Below are 23,397 nucleotides of genomic sequence, written 5' to 3'. Positions count from 1 at the left end.
ACATGACACTTTTCCTCCGTACCACAATCGGTTTGGGTTGTTTCATTCACCGGTCACATCCATGGTCTCTCCATACCATCCATATTTGGGGTAATGCTACCGATCCATCGCATCAGTGTCGCCATATGTTCAAGAGAAGTCATTCAGAAAAGTCAACCGTGTCCCATCCACTGTCGTACATTATCCTTCATCCTTTCATGACCGCCACCCTGAATCATATGTCACAGATCGTTTTCACCTCCATCAAAATCATTAGCTCCGTTCCGTGTCATCGATGTGGGATTCATTAAGGCCCTCCTTTGACAGATCGCTTCTTGTCGACATCAGCTCATTATCCAAGAAGTTGATCTAGGAACAACCCCTTCAGTACTTTGAAGCTTGCATGCCTTAATGGCAAGTTTCTCACTTCCGGCGACAGGTATACATCAATGACCTTCGACCGAAAGATTTTGCGTGGTGTTCGACGCCAAGTCCTTTATTCACACCACATGAATTGTACTGCAGTACCTTGAGGGTCATTATCATTATTGGTGATTCCTCTCGCGCTTGTTAACGGTTTACATCATTGACCGGTAATCAAGCGATGTCTTTCCATGTTCGACTTCAGAACATTTCTCGCATGGATCGACTTGTACTTAGAGTGAAGATCGAACGAGTTTGAAGACCCCGGATCTAGTTTCATCCATCCGGGTTGCGATATATATTCAGGAAAGCTAAAGACATTGACATGTACATCATTGCAGCAGATAATCATCCTACTCAAGGGATGATAATTTCATCAAAATTATCAGTCTACCATCAGACGATTATCTGTTCTATGTACAGAAAAATGAATTTATAAAGCTGAGCATGGGAATGCCCGCCTCAGCTAGATCATGAAAGCAGTATGAAAAATAATGTATTGTATTGTATCTTATTACAAGTCTCCTCTCAGCATTGGATGAACTTCGGATCCCCCTGATAAAGCATTTCACCGGATAAACAGCCTCATACTTTAGGGGGCAACTGTTATAGACATTTTTGTGCCTTACAGCATTGAGCATGAAATGTCCATAATCTAAGGGATCCAAAGTCCCTAAACATGTTGTTCCTACCCCTAGAGGAACAAGGCTAACAAACCACAGCAATTCACAGAAGTTCTCCACCAGAAACTGCTCAAAAACAAGTCAATTCAGGATCATTTCAGTGGCTACACTAGCTATTTGCGCTGAATGTCAAAGCCAACACTGGCTACCTGCGTTGAATGTCAAAGGGAACACTGGCTACCTGCGCTGAACGAGAGTGGACATGTGGCAAGCTCATTTCTCAAGGTGTCAAAACCCAGGAAGCTTCCAAAATGACACTTGCCTCAGGGAATTCGACTGGTGATGAGTAAGAGGTTCCAAATCTCCAAGTGGAAGCAAGAACCTCCAAGTGGAATCAAGAACTAACAGAGGGAGAGGACACTAGTCAGATCTCAAGCTGACTCATCCTCTCTCCAAACATCTATATATGGATCTCTCCTCCATGAGATCTGGAGGATGGAATTTTGTGATTGCAAAGAATTGCTGTTGGTTTGAGATTGGAATCATTGGGTGCTTAATGCTTTGAAGGGGGTGAAGATAGGAATTCCATTTGCTGGGAAGGAGATGCTGGATTGGAGCCCTCTGGGTTGTATCTCTTCCTGAACCTTGTTATTCATCAATAAAGCTATCTTGGTTTCTCCTATATATTGATGTATTTTTGATGTATGATTGCATTAGTATGTTTAGTTTATTTCTAATCCTGAACTAGTTATGAATATGAATCCATGTCTTGTGTAGTGTTCTCTTCTTGTGATCTTGCAGAAACCTCTTGAAGCTGGGCGAGCGAGAAGGCAAGTAGCTGGGAACTCTCCAAGAGAAGAGAAACCGGATCGAGGGACAAACGGAAGACACCGGTTAGTCCATCCATCTCTCTTCATTCTTAATTCATAAAGGAAGAATACTAGAATAGTTGTCTCTGTTTGTTGCTAAGGCACTGTCACACCTTAGGCGGATAGGATCGTCCTGCATAGGCATTTTTCCCCACAACAATAAGGATCACATATGAACTAGTACATTTACACATGAAATACCAAGGAGAATGAGCTCTTATTAATGAATGCATAAGCCAACCAGGTCTGGGACTTCCACGAACCACCTGACCATAGATTGGGATGAACCAAATCTTTCTTTCAGCCAATCACCCCTGTGTCATATTCCAAGGATGAATGTGGGACTCACAACAAAACCAACTAGGGCTTCCTAAGGCCAAACCACCTCAACCCTCATCAATAGAACCAGGCTTTACCACAATCCCCACTGGATCACTAGGCCCTAAACAAGTATGGATGCTTCTGGATCTCTCCACCTAAACCATGAAGAATTTGTTCGTCTTAACCTCCTGACTTTACCGTGTATCCCACCATTATCAGTCAAGGGATTCCTATTCTTACGAGGTCACCACCCTTTGGGTTTTACCATGTATCCTGCCATTACCAATCAAGGGATTCCTATTCTTACGAGGTCACCACCCTCTGGGCGTTACCATCGATCTCGCCATTACCGGTCAAGGGATTCTTAGTCCCAATAAAGGGTGTTCACCACTGAGCTTTACCATGTATCCCTCCATTCACCGGTCAAGGGATTCCTAGGCTCAATTGAGGTGTTCACAACTAGGCTTTACCCTGTATCCCATCCTGGGATTCCTAGGCCTTGTGAATAATCCCAAGACCACCCCACTCAACTAAAAATCCATCCAGCAATCCAGCTCAACCAAATACAAGAGAACCCACCACACCATGGCTATTCAAAAATGGCAAGGCTAGGTTGAAGAACATTGTCACACTCGGAAAAAACCATGCCAATGATAGTAAGAGAACCTAGAACATGCATGCATGTACCATGCATGCCACATCTAGCAAGGAAACCACACATGAAAATCAATACTTGCAAGTAATCCCGTTGCAGCTACTTGATCCCACTCTTCCTTGATTTATCTTTGCTTCCTTTTGCCTTCTTTTCCCTTCCTTTGTTTTTCTTGATCCAATGCTAAAATGCTCCAAGGATACTCTAAATGTCCAAGAGTATGAGAGAGAGAGAATAGAGAGAGATCTCTAAAACTGAACTGACAAAAAGGTATCAATTGATCCTCATAAACTTTTTTTATTAATGAGACCTCTATTTTCTTCGTTTTCCATTATTTTTCTTCATTTTCCTCCTTACATGCAACCTGTGACCTTTCACCTTCCTTTTCTCCCAATTTACATTATTTTCATAAATAAAATGCCAATTAATGCCTCATGCCTTTCCAAAGCCTTTGCCATTGTCATTTCCAATTTCCTTGGCCATAATAAACCAAATGAACACCCACACTAGGATCTTTTGCCCAACATTCAACTTGGAACACATGTCCCATGACCTTGGTTATTATTTTGAATTTATTAACTTTATTACATGGAATTTTGACCAGGGTTGTTACACATTCTTGGATCACATTGTCCTCCATTCCCACTTGTTATGAAAAACCTCATCAGCCATTCACCCTAACTTGGAAAGACATCCTTGACCATCCTAGTCTATGCACTAGTACATCGTCCTAATTACCTCGCAAGTGCCACATGCAAATCAATCGCCAAGGTAACTAATGCACCTAAATTCATTATGCACCCTTAGCCAAGTTTCCTTGGCATGGCATTAGTCGTCCCATTGCCACTGGGAGTTTAAGGAGGGTATGGATTTGAGCTCACATCAAAACCCCTTACACCGATGAAATTGAATTATTGTGAAGAAAAGTTTAGTGTCCCAAAAACAGACCTTTGATTTAATTGTGTGTTCAATGATCTGATGGACACATATAAAAGTCAATCATTAACTTCATTGCATATTTATCAAATACCCTGTACACATAATATAGTTAAATATTAAAAAAAAAATTGCCTTACTTTAAATTGATCTCTAATTAACTTATAATTAAATTATAAATTTATATTATAACACAATAAGGACAAAAACAATAAACACAAGCAATACACCTAACCATAGAAATACCTTTAAAAGCAAGGTCAATAACACGCTAAATAAAAAAACAATAAACACAAACAATACACCTAACCATAAAATGTCTTTAAAAGAAACGCCATATACCTTAAATGGATCTCTAACTAACTTATAATTTTAAAATTAAATCACTATTTGACAAAATAAAGACAAAACAATTAACAACAACAATGCTCTTAACTAAAAAAATACCTTTATAAGCAATGTTCTTGACTATATAAAAATAGCATTACAAGTAATGTTGATGGACCGTAAATACAAAGTTGTGGAAACACATACTTTATTTAGTGGGTAGAGACATATTCTTGATAGTGTATGTTATGTTCCCCTATCATTTGACAACCGTCCGACCCAAACTAATGCCAATTTGAACCTCTTATCTCTTTGATCTTTCACCCCGTGTGATCTATACATTTTGCTCTGCGTCTTTTCTAGTGAGGGATATAATTTGAAAGTTGGATTTATCATTTAATTACAAAATTTCCAAATCTTATGCTAGAGTTCCAATATTCAGAAGATTTAGAATCTATAATTCTTTTTAAATTTGTGAATTAGCAAAAGTCTAAATCCAGATGTAGGATCATTGATATGTTTAGGTATCAGGAAAATTTATCCATATACCAGAAAATAGAAATTAGCTAGAATTGTTTTTTTTGTCAAACAATCAGACCTAACAGAAACACTATTTAAGACCAAAATGCTAAATTCGGGTTTTTTATTCGTTAATATTTGGTGGATCTTCAAGATGGAACAGTGAGGATCTATAAGTCTCTTTTTTATCCAAAAATCCAAAAATTTGGAACTTCTTAATAAGTCAACTGTTTGAAAAGTTTAGATGTTCGATCCCCTTTTAAAACTCTGGATAATAGAATTTTGTTGTGGAATCCCTTGATTTAAAATTAATTGAAATTTAGAATTTCTTACTAAATTAGTTTTTTCGGAAAATATTAATCTGCATTTCCACATCATCTGTGACACATCACAATCCATGTCACATCCACACTCCACATCACCTTCCACATCATGTCCTTGTCATTTGCGATAAATTGAATGTTGACTAGTAACATGGGGACCACATTCCAAATAGAAGAAATTTGGAAAGGGACTTTATGAAAATTCCAAATGCCTATTGCTCAACTTATCCACAACTTATCCACAAAGCTAAATAGCTAATGATTTAGATATGATAGACAATTCTCTTTGTTTTTTCTTGGATGGAGATGATTGAGATATTTATGACCTTGACAACCTTAGTACTTCCAATTCTTACATTTGCCACCTCACATTTGAGTACAAGAATTGCATATAAATATATTGCAATGTAGAATGTAAGTATAAACACATGACTATAGCCTCAAGGGTTAGCTTAATTGGTTGTGTCGTTGTTGTTAAAGCATCCCCGTTATTGAGAGGTCACATATTCAAAACTCTCGACACTCTTGGGGTTAGGCCTGTGGTTGAGCCAACATAAGGTAATCCTTTCCAGTAGATCTACGTGGTACAATTATTCCATGGATATAGCAGTCACCGATCTTTGAGCACCATGAACCACATGGAAAAATATGTCTTGTACAATTACTTGTACAATTATTCCATAGACGTAGCAGTCATTGATCTTTTGGGAACGTGAACCACATGGAAAGAAAAAAGAAGAAAGAAAGAAAGTATAGATAGATGACTATTTCTTGCATAGAAATGGATCTTCTATTGGTTCATCATGGATCATCTATGAAAAACATTTGATGTTTAACATGTGACTACCCTTGATTCATTTTGATATTTCATTTCCCATAATTGTGAGATATAAGTGTTAATAGATTTAGAGAGATACACTTGCAACATCTTCGTATAAAACATCCATCTTAAATCTGAATCTATCCATCTCCAAAAATAAATAAATTTTTTTAAATGATAATTAATTATATGATCATTTAATATAGATTTAAATAACCATAAAAAAATACAATTTTTTATTATATTCATAATATTTATATTTATCTTTTTATACACTTATACATATCAAATTTCTCTTTTATATAAATAATATTATTATTTATTATTACAAACCTTAAAAACCAACGAGATCTACGGATTGTACAATATCCCTATCACATTAGCAAGAAACTACACTAAACTATTCCTAATAGAAAAATAAATATAAACGTATATTGAGATTTGTAATGTAAACAAAGAAACAAGGACTAAAGAAGTAATCAACTAAATGAGAGTAGTTTGTAATGTTCACAATAGATCTCGCCATGACAAATCGAGTTTTGTCAAAAATATGCATCGCAAATAAAACCTTCCGCAACTGCAATGCAATTAACTTTCAATGGCGCGGGAACTAAAACGTGTCATAGCTCTCCTTTCTTGGTTCTGCTGATAACGCCCTCAGTCTAGTTCATTTAACAATAGTTTAAAGTAAAGTGTTCATTTAACAATAGTTTAAAGTAAAGTAGGGAAGGGCTGCGTCAAAAGCATTGCAATATCAGTGGTTGAGACATATAGTTTTTTATAATAATAATAAATGATAATATTTATTTATTCTTAAGTTCCCAGTGAAGCTAGACATTAAATTGGTGTATGAGACTCCTTTGTAAATTGGTGTATGAGATTCTTTTGTAAATTGGTGTATGAGACTCTTTTATGAGACAATGGATCTACCTCGGCGCAGCGATTTGATTGCTAAGTCTACAAAGCCATACATACTCTACCCCTATAATTTTGAACATGTGACTTCTTAGGAAGAAACACATGCTCTTAGACTCCCATTTATCTCAAACCAACATATTTTTTGACAGCACCAGCAAATTTAACCTTCCAATAAAATGCACGGGGGCCACTCATTTTTATTTTAGCTTCCCTATATAATGTACGTTTTTATTCCGTACAGGGCATTTGGTCTAGTGGTATGATTCTCGCTTTGGGTGCGAGAGGTCCCGAGTTCGATTCTCGGAATGCCCCTAATTTTCTTTCCTTTTTAGGCGATTTTAGAGCATCCTACCTGATGCATTTACTAAGCTTTGAGTGCGGGAGGACTATTATCGCGATTCGCAACCTTTGACTACCTGATGTGCCTACCTGATGCATTTACTAACCTTTGAGTGCGGGAGGACTATTATCGCGATTCGCAACCTTTGACGTACCTGATGTGCGTACCAAAAAAGCATTAGCAGTACCAGGAAACCCTACCAATACCAGCATTTACTAAGCTTTGAGTGCGGGAGGACTATTATCGCGATTCGCAACCTTTGACTATCTGATGTGCCTACCTGATGCATTTACTAAGCTTTGAGTGCGGGAGGACTATTATCGCGATTCGCAACCTTTGACGTACCTGATGTGCGTACCAAAAAAGCATTAGCAGTACCAGTAAACCCTACCAATACCAATCTATGTAGGAAGATTACCTTTGAAGGTTTGAGTGAAACTTTCCAAAAAACGGGGCATCCACAGGATTGAACTCGGAAGCTCTCGCACCTCAAGCCAGATTTTTATGTGCCTGGTTTATTTGATAAATACGGGGCATCCACAGGATTAAACTTGGGTTTTTTCCGACCTTAAACCAGCTTTGCCTGGTTTATTTGATAAATACGGGGCATCCACAGGATTGAACTTGGAACCTTTCCGACCTTAAACCAGCTTTTCGTATTAAGTAGACTACGTGAACTTGCAGAGACTTAGAGATAGGGATCCGTGGCGCAATGGTAGCGCGTCTGACTCCAGATCAGAAGGTTGCGTGTTCGATTCACGTCGGGTTCAATCCCCTTTAGTCTGACAATTTTAATTGGCTGCGGCGCGGTTCTGGAAATATAGCCTAAAGAAGCTTTTTGAGGAAATATAGCCTAAAGAAGCTTGCTTTATTTATTTCTGGAGAAGTTCTTTCTTTATTTATTTCTGGAGAAGTTCTTTCTTTATTTCTTTCTTGAGAAGTTTTTGAGGAAATATAACCTAAAGAAGCTTTTCGAATGACGGAGCGCTGTTAGGATTGAACTTGGGACGGCTTGCACCTTTTATGTTTTTATCCTTTCTGGCTGCTTTTTCTTTCTTTCTGGAGATTGCCGATTAGGAAATATAACAGAGTATACGTTTGTGGCTGTTTTTTCTTTCTTTTTGGAGGATTGCCGATAGAAGCTTTCCAGGAAATAAAACCGATTAGGAAATATAACCGAGTATACGTTTGTGGCTGTTTCTTTCTGTTTTTGTTTTTTGGAGATTGCCGATAGAAGTTTTCTAGGAAATATAACAGCGTATAGAAGCTTTTCAGAAGACGAGGCACTAACAGGATTGAACTCGGGACCTCTTGCGCCTTAAGCCCGCTCTATACGTGCCTAGTTAATTTGATAAATATGGGGTATTCACAGCATTGAACTTAGGGACCTCTCGCACCTTAAACCAGCTTTTTAATGTGTGCCTACTTTATTTGACAAATAAGGGGCATTCACAGGATTGAACTTGGGACTTCTCGCACAGCTTTTTATGTGCCTATGGAAATGGTTTGGCAGTACCAGTGATTCGTAAAAATCTAACAGCCTAGGAAACTTTTGGTAAATATTTTCTTTCCCTAACTATTTTTAATATTGGGGACATTCCGAGAATTGAACTCAACGGGACCTCTCGCACCCTAAGCGAGAATCATATTACTAGACCAAATTTAAGAGGTTTTTAAAATACTGCCATGAATCTGATATATACTTTTCATTTAAAATACAAAGCTTTTAAAGTGACATGATTAATTTTTTTAGGAAATCCTCATTTTATTATATTTAATTTTAAATTGGATTTTATTGGTAAAAGAAGCACATGTTAGGTTCATGTTTAATAATTTTAAATTGGTTTTTATGGGTAAAATAAGCCCATGTTAGGTTTATGTTTAAATATTTCATTTGTAAGAAAAATTTTGTAACATACAATTTAAGAGGTTTTTAAAATTTGTTTTTAATTTTGGTTGAAACTTCCACTTCAAGTGCATGTGACATAAGGATAATTATTCTTGGTTTAATTATTGGGAGATAAAGGAGGAGATCATCATGGGAAGCAATAATAGTGTCAAAGACACTATTACCTCCAATTTTAAGGATAGGTTGTGGGATGATAAAAGAGCCAGAGGGTAAAAGGAAGCTAAGATACTAAGGAGTTGATCAACCCCACACTTAATAACCAAAATTATCTCTCTGTGTTGAATAACACTAAGAAAAAAATGAACATCGCTAGGATAAGAACTAATTCTCATGAGCTTTGAAGTGAAACGAGATGGTGGCCTACTCCCAAGACTTCTTGGCATGATAGAATCTGTCAGATTTGTGATACTAAGAAGGTAGAAGATGAAAAACACTTCCTTTTAGACTGCTCGACTCTTAGTCACATCCGTTCTCAATTCCCTAACATTTGCCACACTTCCAATCTTCTTGACTTGTTAAGCCAACCTAACTATAGTGATTTTGAAGCGCTTCTTTCCCTTCTTTTTTATCATCGAAATAAGATTTAAAGAATCACAATTAGATTCTTTTTATTTTCTTGAGGTCCGATAGAGTGCATTAGTCTTAGTAGATAATCATCATCATCATCATCATTATTAAATCCACTTAAGTTATATGGTAATAATAAGTCTAACTTTCTTAAAATTGAAATTAAAATTAATTAAAAGTGATTTTATATAAAATGATCAAAACTATCCTAATTTGATTGTTCATTTATAATAATTTGATTTGTCACCATTATTTAAAAAAAATCATATAAAGGTAATTTTTTTATATATTTTAGACTATCCAATAAACTTTTAATTAATTAAAAAAATTTAAAAATGTTAAATCTAATTAAACAAATATCTTTAAATTATTTTATTATTAAATAATGCATAGTTTGATTTATAATTTATATTCAAAATTATTATTGTTGTTTAAAACTAATTTAATATAAAATATTTATTTATATTATATAATTAACTACTTTAAATATTGATTAATGCTACTTTTTAATTTAAAAATATCATTTTTGAAAATCAAACACCTTACCCCACACACACACATACGTTTCATTTAAAATGCAAAGCTTTTAAAGTGACACTATCAATCTTTTTTAACAAATCCTCATTTTATTATATTTAATTTTAAATTGGTTTATGATACTCTTTTTGTTTATTGGTAAAAGAAGCATAAGCTATGCTTAGATATCTGATGTATAAGAATATTTGCAACATGGAATCCAAGAGACTCCCAAAATTTGCTTTTAACTTTAGTCAAAAACCTCACCTTTGCCTCAAGCGTAGGTGGCATAAGGATGCCTATTCTTGGCTCAACCATTGGGGGATAAAGGAGGAAATCATCATGGGAAGCAAGGATAGTGTCAAAGATACTATTACCTCCAATTTTAAGGATAAGTTGTGGGATAATAAGGAGTTAGAGGGTAAAAGGAAGCTATGATACTATAAGGAGTTGATCAACCCCGCCCTTGATAACCAAAATTATCTCTCTGTGTTGACCAACACTAAGAATATAAGGAGTTGATCAACCCTACCCTTGATAACCAAAATTATCTCTCTGTGTTGATCAACACTAAGAAAAAAATGAACATCCTTAGGATAAGAACTAATTTTCATGAGCTTCGAAGTGAAACCAGATGGTGGTCTACTCCCAAGGCTCCTTGGGACGATAGAATTTGTCAGATTTACGATACTAAGAGGGTGGAAGGTAAAAAACACTTCCTTTTAGACTGCCCGACTCTTATTCACATCTGCTCTCAATTCCCTAACATCTGTCACACTTCCAATCTTCTTGACTTGTTAAGCCAACCCAACTATAATGATTTTAGAGCACTTCTTTCCCTTCTTTTTGATCATAGAAATAAGATTTTGAAGAATCACAATTAGATTCTTTTTCTTTTCTTGAGGTCCAATAAACTGCATTGGTCTTAATAGATGTTAATCATCATCATCATCATTAAATTCACTTAAGTTGTATGGTAATAATAAGTATAATTTTTTTAAAATTGAAATTAAAATGAATTAAAAATGATTTTTATATAAAATGATAAAAACTATCCTAACTTGATTATTCATTTATAATAACTTGATTTTTCAACCTTATTTAAGAAAAATCATATAATTTTAGACTATTAAATAATTTTTTAATTAATTTAAAACACTAAAAAGTTAATTTAATATAATTAAACAAATATCTTTAAATTATTTTATTAACTAAATTATAATTTTGCTATTAAATAATACATTATTTTATTTATAAATTATATTCAAAATTATTCATAACTGATTTGAAATTCAGCTTCGAATTATTATATTGAAATTATTCCACAAAATTATCAAGTGTAGTTCATTTTCAAAATAAATTAATCATATTTGATTTAAGCAATTTATCTTTAAAATAAACTACAAATAACGGTTCAATACAAACCCCCAAAATAATCTCAATATAAAATATTTAGAAATTCACTTTCAAATTATCATATTAAGATTATTCCACAAAAATTATGAAATGTGATTCATTTTCAAAACAAATTAATCATAATAAATTAAGCAATTTATCCTTAAAAAAGAACCACAAATATTGGTTCAAAACGAGCCACAAGAATAATCTCACTATAAAGTATCTAGAAAGTGAATTTCAAATTAGTTCAAATAATCGAGAAAAATTATTTATAATCGAAATAAAGGTTTTGTTCCAATGAAAAATAAATGTATTGAGATTGTTGAGAAGTACTGGCGTGAATAAATTTGCATATTTAATATGATTTGCAACTTTGCAGTGCCCTTACTCTAAGGATTTTATTTAGAAATAAGATTAATTAATAAAACAATTATACATCCTTATTTTTGCTCTATTAAATAAATAATTATATTTAAGATTTTATAAAATTTTATAGTGTAATTGTTGTAAGGTATTGTTTTTTATTAAAATATATATATATATATATATATATATATATGAATTATATAAGTATAATTTTTATTAATTGATTTGTTATATATTTATATATATATATACATGTTTGTGTCAATAAGATTTTTATAATTTAGTGTGTTTTTATAATTTAGTGTGGGAGAGATATTGTAGTGTTGTAAATAAATATAAATATTTAAATTTTCATATAGAATAAATATTACATTATAGAAAAATGAAATATTAAATTAAAAATCAATAATAATAAAATATAATGTTGACTAAATTAAATAATAAAAATAATAAATCTATTCAATTTAATTTGTTATATTGTAATTTTTTATTAATGAAATTATAAACAAATTTTAAAAATAAATAAATCATAATATACATATCATACTGCCCACGGGGCTTTGGATTGACGGTGAATGGGTGCGCTGTTAAGGCACTCCTTGCGATAGGTCACCGGTTCAAATCCCCCGTGGGTACTTAGGTTAGTCTAATAGATAAAAAAATATATATATACATATCATACTAACATTAACATAAAAATTAATAAATTTAGTAACCATGGTATTTTAGAGTATGTTATTAATAACCATATAAAACTTAATAAATTTAATTAATCAATATAGATCCATTTAAGTACGGATCGAACATGAGTTTAGAGGGATTAAATTTCTTCACATGCAAACTTCTTTAGTGTGCAAAATACAATGTGTTATTTTTCATTGTTTAATAAATTGTTTTTTTGAATGGTAAATAGAGTGTCTATAGGACCAAATAAATGTTTTAACCATAAAAACTTATATATATATTTCTTAAAATGATATATAATATATACCTAATTTACATTAAAATATTTCACATCACATGCACATCGAAACATTTTTATCATGCAAATTAAAATGGTTTTTTATTATTAATATATTTTTAAGTATATGTCGATATTAATTCTTATTAAAATATTTTATTGATAAACCACATTGAATATTTTTTTATATACACCATTAAAATGTTGATATATATATGAGTTTTTTATATACAACATTAAAATGTTGATATATATAACTTTATGTTTTCTATATATAGATATATATGAAGTTGATATCAACATATATAACTTAACATAGATCTTCAAATAGTTTATTTAAATCTCTTGTTGAAATATTTTTGAAACGCATAAGTTTTATTTCATTTTTTTATTATAATAGACATTATTTTTCTATTTAGAACATAATTTTTATTTTATTTTTATTTTAAAGGAGGACAGATGGACGAACAAAGTTACACATCCCCCTCATATTGGGTTGTAGAATGAGCCTCTCGGCTCAATAAACTTATAAATAAAAATAAAAATATTTGTAATTATAGAAATGCTAAATGTATAAAATATAAATAGTATCTATAAATTTAAATCTATTTAGCCGAGGGGCATAGAATAAATAGGGAAAGAGTGTTCTGTTAAGACACTCTATGGTCTATAGGTCACTGGTTGGAAACTCTGTGGGCAAAAATCGGGTGGCCCAGACTAGGTGAAATCCTCAGGTGATTATGTGGCTTAGATGCACCTCAAGTGATCTTGACAACTTAGATGCCCATTAGATGCCCCTCGGGTAATGTTGACAACTTAGATGCCCCTCAATAACCTACTCAAGCCATAGGTTAGACATGCAATCATCTTAAGAATCATATAAACTAGAAAAAAAAAATTCTACATTAGGGGATTTTTGAGGTTTAAAATGGGCCTCCTAACAAAAATGTACAACCAAATAAACTTTATAAGAACCAACATGATTCAAGATGATGATGTCAACCATAGGGGATGATTCACCATTTTTAGAGTAAAAAAGTAAAAGATTAAAAAATAATAAAATAATAAAACTATTTTCTCAACTCGTATTTTCAACTTATCTCCCTGAAGTTTTACTCAAATTTCGAATGGAAGTACTCGTTGGATGAAAAATTTAATTCCTTATCCAAGGAGTACCCATGTTGCATACTTTTGATGGACCTTGGTAAATGAAAAATGAGAAACACATGAAAAAACATGATTACAATAATGTTTCTAATGTATTTCTCATTTTTCGTATAGCAGGGTACATCAAAAGTATCCAACATGGGTACTCCTTGGATGAGGAATTATATTTTGCATCCAACGAGTGTTGTCATTATAAATTTGAGTAAACCCATAGGAAGATAAGTTGAAAATATGAGTTGATTTTTTTCTTTTTTCTTTTTTTCTCTCTAAAATTTGATGATGTAATGTAATCTTATTTTATTATTTCCACTGTTATTTTATAATTTCCTTAGGAGGCCCATTTTAGACCTCAAAATTCGCCTAATGCTTAATCATATAAATTAAAATAATGATTTATATTCATAACCATTATATTCCAGAACTTCATATTTAAATTTAATTAATATGCCATGTATATATGTAACTACATTTATCATCATGGTTTTATCGATTTTAATAAAATTAGAAATAAGAATATTTCTATATATAGAAATGTGAATTTTATATAAATATAAATAATATTATTAAGAATCAACATAGATCTATCTTAAGTTTGGATCTGTCAAGAGCCAAGATGAATCAATAGAGGTGAAAATGTTTTCCTCGAGTTCCTCTTAGTCCTTGGTAAATTTGGACTTAAGATGAATCTAGATTGATAATAATTAATTGAGATAATTTGGGGTGATTGAGCAAAATAATTGTTATCCCATTCAAATCCTCACTAATATCATATTAAACTTTGATATCTTACAAAGAAATTAAAATTGGAAACATAGTGCACATAATATACACAAAACCTATTTGTATATTATATTTGAAAACCAAGATATGTCCCGCATATATAACGCTTATGAGATCCAACAAATTCTAAGTTCATAGAATATTGTTGAGAAATTCTCTCAAGAGACTCCAACAACCAACAAACCAATTCCAAATATCTTAATGAATATTGTTATAATGACTTAAAAACCACTTTTAAATAAATATAAATATAAACTAACCTAATAAAATTCAATTTCTTTTCTATTTATGTGTGTACACAATTTCTTTTCTTTTTATATATGTCATGCAAAGAATAAAACACATACCCAACTTCTTTATAGGGTTTAAAGAGTGTTTTGATATTCCTTTTAGAAAATATTTTGGATATAAGACTAGTGGTGCCTTGGTTGTAGGGGGTGGGGGGGAGGGTGTGGAGGGGGGGAATGAGGGCTCAAGTCAAAAATTAGGTGGAAATTTCAGGATTAGGATTTTAGGCCACACACAAAGTTTTGTCAATTTGGGAGATAGAGTAATCATTGGCCGTCAATGCTTTGGTCAAAAAATCTTTTTCTTACTAGACTAGGAATTGAGTAGAAATTTGAATGGTCGAAATATAAGAGTTTTTAGAATAACATATTTTTAGGCTATGTGATAATGAGATTGTGCATGAAGGTATTCGTTAGTGTGATTCTTTTTTATGAAAACTTGGTGGGTTAGGGATCCATCTAGGAGAGGGAAGATGAGAGTATCCAAAAAAGGGATGGGGTTATTTTTTTCCGTTTCCATAGTAAATTGAATATGGGGGGAAATGTTATTCAATGGTTAAGAAAAGAGAACATGGTTGAGTAGCCATAGGACCAACTAATGAAGGCATCACCAATGAAACAATACCGAAAATTTGGTTTAAGATGCAAGGAGTTTAAGGTTAGAGATTTGAAGTGTTCCATAAAAATATTAGCTACCATAGTGGATAACGAGGATCGGTATTGTACCTTAAAGTTTCTCATAATAAGTCTAGGTTTAAAAGAAAATAAAGTAGAATAAAGACAAATTTGAATGAATTTGAGATTTTTGGGGTAAAACAATTTAGATATTCGTTTCAAAGCTTTAAGAATTGGGATTTTAGGGAATAAAGATACCATGTCAAAACTAATCATAATGTCTTGTTCATCCAATTGAGGGTTCCTAGTTTTATGAATGAAGTCATAGGAGTCCTTAATGAAGGAGAGAGTTTTTTCCAAGAAATATTGAAGATTGTCAACAAGAAAGAAACCAATGACATGAGTGGGTACTCATATGTTTATGTGGGCAGGTTCTACATTACTATTTTGACAACACAAACAATATCTTTAATAGGGATGTGTTGAGATAAAATAGCATAGTTAAAGGCTTTTTGTAGAAAATGGAGGTTAGTGTGGTTGAGATGAAAATAAGAGAGATTAATGATGGTAGAAGGATGATTAAAAGGAGTTGGCATGGTGGGTTTACAGGATTGAGAAAAATCATGGATAAGATTGGTGTTGATGAGGCTTAATTGGCTATTTGTAGAAGAGACGTTCATATATGAAGAAAAAATATTAGAAACTTAGTCAATATTGTAAGTATTAATAATCAAAGAAGAATTATCACAATTCTTACTGGGATTACTGGAATTAAATAAGTTCATGTTAGCATTGGAAAGGAGAGTTGAAACTTGACTTATTGAAATTTTGTTTGTTAAGATTGTCAACCCCATTGGAGATGTAATTGAGATAAATATTAGTAAAATTAGAATTCAAATTTCCATGTGAGCCAACCTTGGAAGCCCATTATTCATCACCTTGACCACTAAATCTTTCTTGCTTGATCTATTACCCCTCACTTGCTTTTCCCTTCTTTAATGTTCTATTCTTTGTTCATGGTAGCTTTTTCTATCTAGGTGGATATTGGTGGTCACCCACCTATTCCAATTAGACCCCCACCATTGTAACATTATTTCTTTAAGGATTTTCAATTTCCTTAATCGTAGCATAGTTTACTATTTTTGGCAGTTTTTTGGCTCCTGAACTTCTAGAGCCGTTTTGAGGCCCTAAACAACGTTTTTTTTGGAAAACTAGAAAACATGAGTCTTTAACTTGTGTTTGCAGTTGAAAGTTATATTCCTTGGATAGATATTTCTAACAAGGTATTGTGCGCACCAAATGGAGATTATATGCCAAAGTTATGACCCTAGGAATTTGATGTACCAATTTACCCCAACGAGGCCCATAGTTTTGACGCTTCACCTCCTAGGGTTAGGTATTTGGATGTTTAGGGTTATCCATTATTTCTTGAGTTGAAGGATTTCGAATCAAATGCATGTTTTGAATTTAAGTCAGAACCCAACAAGGGGAATGACAAAGGGAAGCATATTATTGATGCGGAGCCCAGCGTCACTATTGCCACCACCAAGATCCAAAAGTTTGAGCCCGAAGATCCAGAGGAGGGGGGGAATCTCTTCCACTCATATATGTGGGTGAAGGGTTCACTGCTGCAATTCATTGTTGATAGAAGGAGCCAAAAGAAACTCATTTCAACAGAGGTCATGAAGCAGTTGGGCCTACTGACCACACCACACTTGCAACCGTACACCATCGGGTGGCTTCACCAAGGACGAGATCTCCGCGTCAGCCAATAGTTTCACCTTCCCTACAACATCAAGCCCTTCATGGATGAGGTATTGTGTGATTTTGTTCCTCTTGAAGTTTGTGATGTATTATTAGGCCAACCATACTTATGGAAGTGTCATGTTGTATATGAGTCGAGGCCTCACACTGTTATTATTTCTTTGGGTAATAAGTTATACATGATACCGAAGGTAGCCCCGCTTATCGCCATCTCTTTGATCTCTGCTAAGCAATACAGTAAGATCATCTCCCTAACTGGGAATTTTTTTTTTCTTTCTGATTCACTCTCAAAGTAAGGGGAAGATCGTGGCCACATCCATGGCCCTCAGGAAGGGTTCCTCCACGCAACATAAGCAAGTAGATAAGGTCGTGGAAGAATATAGGGACATCTTCTCCTCACCCATAGGGGTACCCTTGCATTGTCAGGTCAAGCATTTGATCAATGTGACTTTTGGAGCACCTCTACCCAATGAGTCAATATATTGTCGCTCCATTTTTGAAAATGAAGAGACCAAGCGGAAAATCCATGATTTGTTACAAAAATGGCACATCCAACCAAGTTCCTTGCCTTGTGGGAACCTAACTGTACGTGTACAGAATAAGGATGGGACTTGGAGACTCTGCATTGATTTTTGGACACTAAACAAAATCACTGTCAGGAACAGGTATTCAATCCCACAGATTGATGACCTTTTGGACCAACTCAAGGGGGCCAAGTATTTTAGCAAGATCGATATGAAGTTTGGCTATCACCAGGTTCCAATAGAGGCTACAGATATATGGAAGACCACCTTCAAATCCAAGGAAGGCATTTTTGAATGGTTTGTTATGCCCTCCAGGTTCACAAATTCCCCTGCTACTTTTAGGAGGCTAATGGATGACATCTTGTGACCCTTCACCAACGCATTCTTGGTTATTTATCTAGAGGAAATCATCATCTTCAACAAGAGCTGGGAAGAACACTTGCAGCACATTCGGTAGGTCCTTCAAACCTTGCGGCAGCACAAATTGTGTGCCAACTTGGAGAAATGTACATTTGGCATGAGCCAGGTGTTGAAAATAGAAACAATAAATGTTAAAAATAACATCAAGAAAAATCCTAATTTATTTTTTCCTTTAATTAAATTGGGAATAAATTGTAACTCCACAACTCATGACAACTTGTAATACTTAACTAAGTTAATTTAGCTTAGTTAGCTCAGTTAATTCGAGTTAAAGGTCTAGCTAGAATCATGTAGAGTGTCTCCTACAATTAGGATCACTAGTTGAGTTTATTTTGGGTTGTGATTATTTCATTCAGTCTAAATGAGTTAAATTCAGTTAAACTAGTTCCAACTAATGGAGGAAATAGGGGGAGGTCTAGTAGTGGGGTGTAACTTGCAGTAGTGGGGTGTAACTTGCATTAGTGGGGTGTAACCTACAATAGTGGGGTGTAACTTGTAGTAGTGGGGTGTAACTTGCATTAGTGGGGTGTAACTTGCAGTAGTGAGGTGTAACCTGCAGTAGTGGGGTGCTGCCTAAAGTGTCGTGTGGTGCTGCCTACAATGATCAACTAGTAAACTAAATATCCACTCATAATTAACTCATGCATGTCAAATCAAAGAAAGACCTAGTTGAGATTGGATTTCAGGCATAATAGTACTACCAATTGTAAAATCATCTAAATTAAATAGATGGTCCATAAAATCAGGAGAAGGCCTAAAATAAATCATAGCAATAGGAAGCACAAGTTTGTGCGTGGAAATTGTGAGGGAAAGGAATTAGGAGCTTGGAGGCTTGTAAAATTGGCTAATTATTAGCCAAATGCAATTAATCAGGTAGAGGATAGAAAATACTTATGCAGGTTGAGCTCAAGGTTGAGTAAAGCATATTGTATTCATCCAGGGCTTGCCTAGGAAATAGAGAGATAGACAGAGATAGTGCAGAGATTGCTCAGGCTTGAGAAAAGAATTTTAATCTTCTCATATTTTTTGATTAATGCAATATACATATATCATGGGTTTTTAGTTGTGGCTTTCCCCAGAATATCATCATGTTATGTGTGATTGAATTCTTTCTCTTATATGCTTCATGATTTCATCGATCGTTTATTGTTTCTGCTGATGAGTAGAGTAGATTCAAGTCTATTGTTTTAGCATATTAAAATCTGTAGTTTAATCTACAAGGAATTTCTACATGGAGTTGAAATCACAATAGAAGAGAAGAACTCAAAGTTGTCATTGTAGATTGATGGAGCTCTTATTCAGGGAAAATCTAGAAGACTCTATGTGTAGACTTCTTAATGGAGCTAGGAGACTACTAGTGGGAAGATCAACAAGCCAATGTTTAGTTACACAAAAGGGAGTTGTGATAATTGATATTGTTAGATTGAAGAGTAGAGAGATTTCCCACACAGAGATTGAAATTCAAAGGGAGTCTAGTTTCAGAGGGAGCAACCTTATGGAAGCTAGTACTTCAAGATCTAGGGAGATTAGACTCATTATTGCAGTGGTTGTAGCAGCAGTGCGGAAGTAGCAGTAGCGGAATAACAACATTATCAGTAGATAATATTTAGCTCATGCATGCAAATCCTTGGGAGAAAGGAAAATGTTAGAGATTTGGTGGTTGAGAGGGAGCATAAATTACCTCTCAACATGCAGCCTCAGAAGCAACCTCAGCAAGTTGTGGAGAAACCACAATTGGAGAAGCAAAGAGGAGATTGAGTGGAGACATCCACTCAAGTAGAGATCTCCAGTAGGGGGTAATTTTGAGCCAAGTGGGCTAAGGGAGCACATGTAACCATACCTCTAGGTGAGAGGTGGGGTGATGTGAACCAATAGTCCCAAGAGTGCATAAATTTGGGCAAGATCAATTGAGGTGTTTTTTGTCTCATGGATAATTACCTTTCTACGGGGGCACACAATATTCAGTAGTAGGAGGTTCAATATCATTCAGATATTGAGGAGTGCATAGCAGGAGGCTTAGTAGTAGAGTCAAAAGAACACAATTTTTCCTAGCAGACAGTTGCAGACATAGTTGATTCAGTTTATTTTGTTTGTATGTTTTTTTTTGGGTTGCAGATGTTGCAGTAGCAACAACTACAGTGACAAGTTTTGCATGCAAAACATTCCAAAGGTACCAGATCATGATAGAGTTGAATTCCTTTCTTGTTGAGAGGGAGTGCTCAAAATAACAACAAGAAATGTTAAAAATAACATTGAGAAAAATCCTCATTTAATTTGTGCTTGAATTAAATTGGGAATAAATTGTAACTCCACATCTCATGACAACTTGTAATAGTTAACTAAGTTAATTTGACATAGCTAGCTCAGTTAATTCGAGTTGAGGATCTAACTAGAGTCATGTAGAGTGTCTTCTACAATTAGGAGAACTAGTTGAGTTTATTTTGAGTTGTAATTATTTAATTCAGTCTAACTAAGTTAAAGTCAGTTAAACTAGTTTCAACTAATGGAGGAATTAGTGGGAGGTTCAGTAGTGGGGTGTAACTTATAGTAGTGGGGTGTAACCTGCATTAGTGAGATTTAACCTTCAATAGTTGGGTGTAACCTATAGTAGTGGGGTGTTTCCTATCGAATAATGGGGTGGTACTTGAAGTGCAGTGTGGTGCTGCCTACAATGATCAACTAGTAAATTGAAGATTGACTCATAATTAACTCATGCATATCAGATCGGAGAAAGACCCAGTTGAGATTGGAATTCAGGGATAATTTACTATCAGTTGTAAGATCATCTAAATTAAACAGATGGTGCATGCAATTAGAAGAAGACATAAAATAAATCATTTCTTAATTAGAAAATTCACTAATTTTAACCATTAAAATTTCCTTTAAAAGGAGGAATGAAGGTACAAGATTATTCATTGTTTTGGTGAGTACGAGTTGGTGATACCAAGAAATAGGAAGCACAAGTTTATTCATGGAGCTTGTGAGGGCAAGGAATTAGGAGCTTGGAGGCTTGGAAAATTGGCTAAGTATTGGCCAAAGGCATTCAAAAAGGAAGAGGATAGTAAATACTTGTGTATGTTGAGCTCAAGGTTTAACAAAGCATATTGTATTCATCCAAGGCTTTCTTAAGAAGAAGTGAGATAGATAGAGATAGTGTATAGTTTGTTCGAGATTGAGCAAAGCATTGTAATATTCTCATATTTTCTGATTAATGCAATATATAGATAGCAGGGGTTTTTAGCTGTTGCTTTCTGCAGAAAATCATTGTGTTATGTGTGATTGATTTCTCTTATATGCCTCGTGATTTCATCGATTGTTTATTGTTTCCATTAATGAGTAGAGTAGATTCAAGTGTATTGTTTTAGCATATTACAATCTACAGTTTGAATCTACAAGGAATTTCTACACCAGGTACAGTATCTAGGTTACATCATAAATGAGAAAGGCAGGCATGTGGATCCAACTAAGATCCGAGTCATAAGAGATTGGCCAGCCTCGACCACTCTAATAGAGCTTCACAAATTTTAGGGCCTTGCAATTTTTATCAGAGGTTTGTGTTGGGATTCTCCCATATCACTTGGCCTTTGAGTCAAATTACTAAGGGTGGAGCAAAAGAAAAGTTTTCCTGGTCTGAGTCCCAACATAAGGCATTCGTTGAGTTGAAGTGTGACTTTTGCTCTGCACTGATACTCGCATATCCAAAATTGCAGCAGCCATTTGAAATTGGGACAAATGCCTCTGACTATGCTATTGGTGTAGTCCTCACCTAGCACGGGTATCCAGTGGCCTATGATAGTGAGACAATTTTCGATACAATTCGTAAGTACCCCACCTATTATAAATAGATGTATTCCACTGTGCAAGCTTGAATACAATGGAAGCATTACATTCTAGGGAAGAAGATGATCATCCACACTGATCACCAACCTATTCAGTTTATACAGACATAAGGGAAGTTGCAGAACGATCACCATCATAGGTGGTCTATATATTTGCAGCAATTCCACTTGAACATTAAATACAAAAAGAGTAGCACCAATCATGTTGTAGACTACCTCAATCAGCTCCCAAGTGCAACAATGAATATTGTTCTCAAATCTTGTGGCCACGATACCTATGGATGGCCGTAACTATACAAAAATGATCGAAAGTTCACCTCCACATAATAGATGCTAGTAGATGGCAAGCATGTTCCTGATTTCCACCTCGAGGACACATTTTTATGCTACATATGCCACCTTTGTGTTCCTTCAAGCGAGCATGCCAAGCTGATTTGGGAGGCGTACTTCAGTCGGGTCGCAAAACACTTTGGTGTGGAGAAAACTATGGTCATACTATAAAATTACTTTTATTGGACAGAACTCTGACAGGATGTTGAGAAATAATTCAGATCCTGCATTTCCTGCATCATTACCAAGCCAACCATTAAGAAGCAAGGCTTGTACACTCCTATGCCTACTCCCAGCCAGCCTTGGGAATCCATCTCCATGGACTATTTGTCTGGCCTACCTTCTACCAAGCATGCTAATGATTGTGTATTTGTGGTTGTGCATATATTTTCTAAGATGGGTATATTACCTGCAAGAAGAGTATCACAATAGAGGACACTACCAAACTCTTCTTTGAATGAGTGTGGGTACATTTTGGGATCCCACAAACCATTATATTAGATCAGGGTAACAGGTTCCTGAGCACGTTTCGGTCAAGCCTTGATCCAGGTGGCTCTAAAGACACACACAAGACAAAGAGGACTTGGGAAAGCTCAAAAATCAAAATGTTTGGATTATGCTCAAACTAGGACCAGAGCGTAGATATCGTTGTCCTGATCCCAACGGTGTGAACGGTTCCTCAATTCAAGTCTGGATGAGGAAGATAGAAGCAGTCAAAGTTGGGTTGACTTTTCGCTGGCTGGGCAGGCTTGAGGCCACAATTTGGATAGAACCCATCCATTGGATTCTGGCCAACTCCGGCCAAATTCCAGGTGAAATCGTGGCCTCATTAAAAAGACTCCTTCAGTCCAAAACCAAATTTTCAAAATCGCATAATTTGTTTTATTTAAACAAAAATTATATT

General features: G+C 34.6%; 2 non-coding genes across 2 annotated transcripts; both read left to right on the top strand.

Moving 5' to 3' along the window:
- Nucleotides 1-6,950: 6,950 nt before the first annotated feature.
- On the top strand, nt 6,951-7,022 carry TRNAP-UGG (transfer RNA proline (anticodon UGG)). Its single transcript has one exon. It is a non-coding gene; the product is annotated as a tRNA-Pro (tRNA).
- Nucleotides 7,023-7,748: 726 nt separating this feature from the next.
- On the top strand, nt 7,749-7,820 carry TRNAW-CCA (transfer RNA tryptophan (anticodon CCA)). Its single transcript has one exon. It is a non-coding gene; the product is annotated as a tRNA-Trp (tRNA).
- Nucleotides 7,821-23,397: the final 15,577 nt, after the last annotated feature.

This window comes from Pinus tabuliformis, chromosome 6 (assembly GCF_031772625.1).
Source record: "Pinus tabuliformis cultivar Carrire ecotype Pingquan chromosome 6, CPIR1, whole genome shotgun sequence".
In the NCBI taxonomy this organism is placed as follows: domain Eukaryota; kingdom Viridiplantae; phylum Streptophyta; class Pinopsida; order Pinales; family Pinaceae; genus Pinus; species Pinus tabuliformis.
The sequence above is the reverse complement of the archived record's forward strand: the minus strand, read 5'-3'. Positions and strand labels throughout refer to the sequence as shown.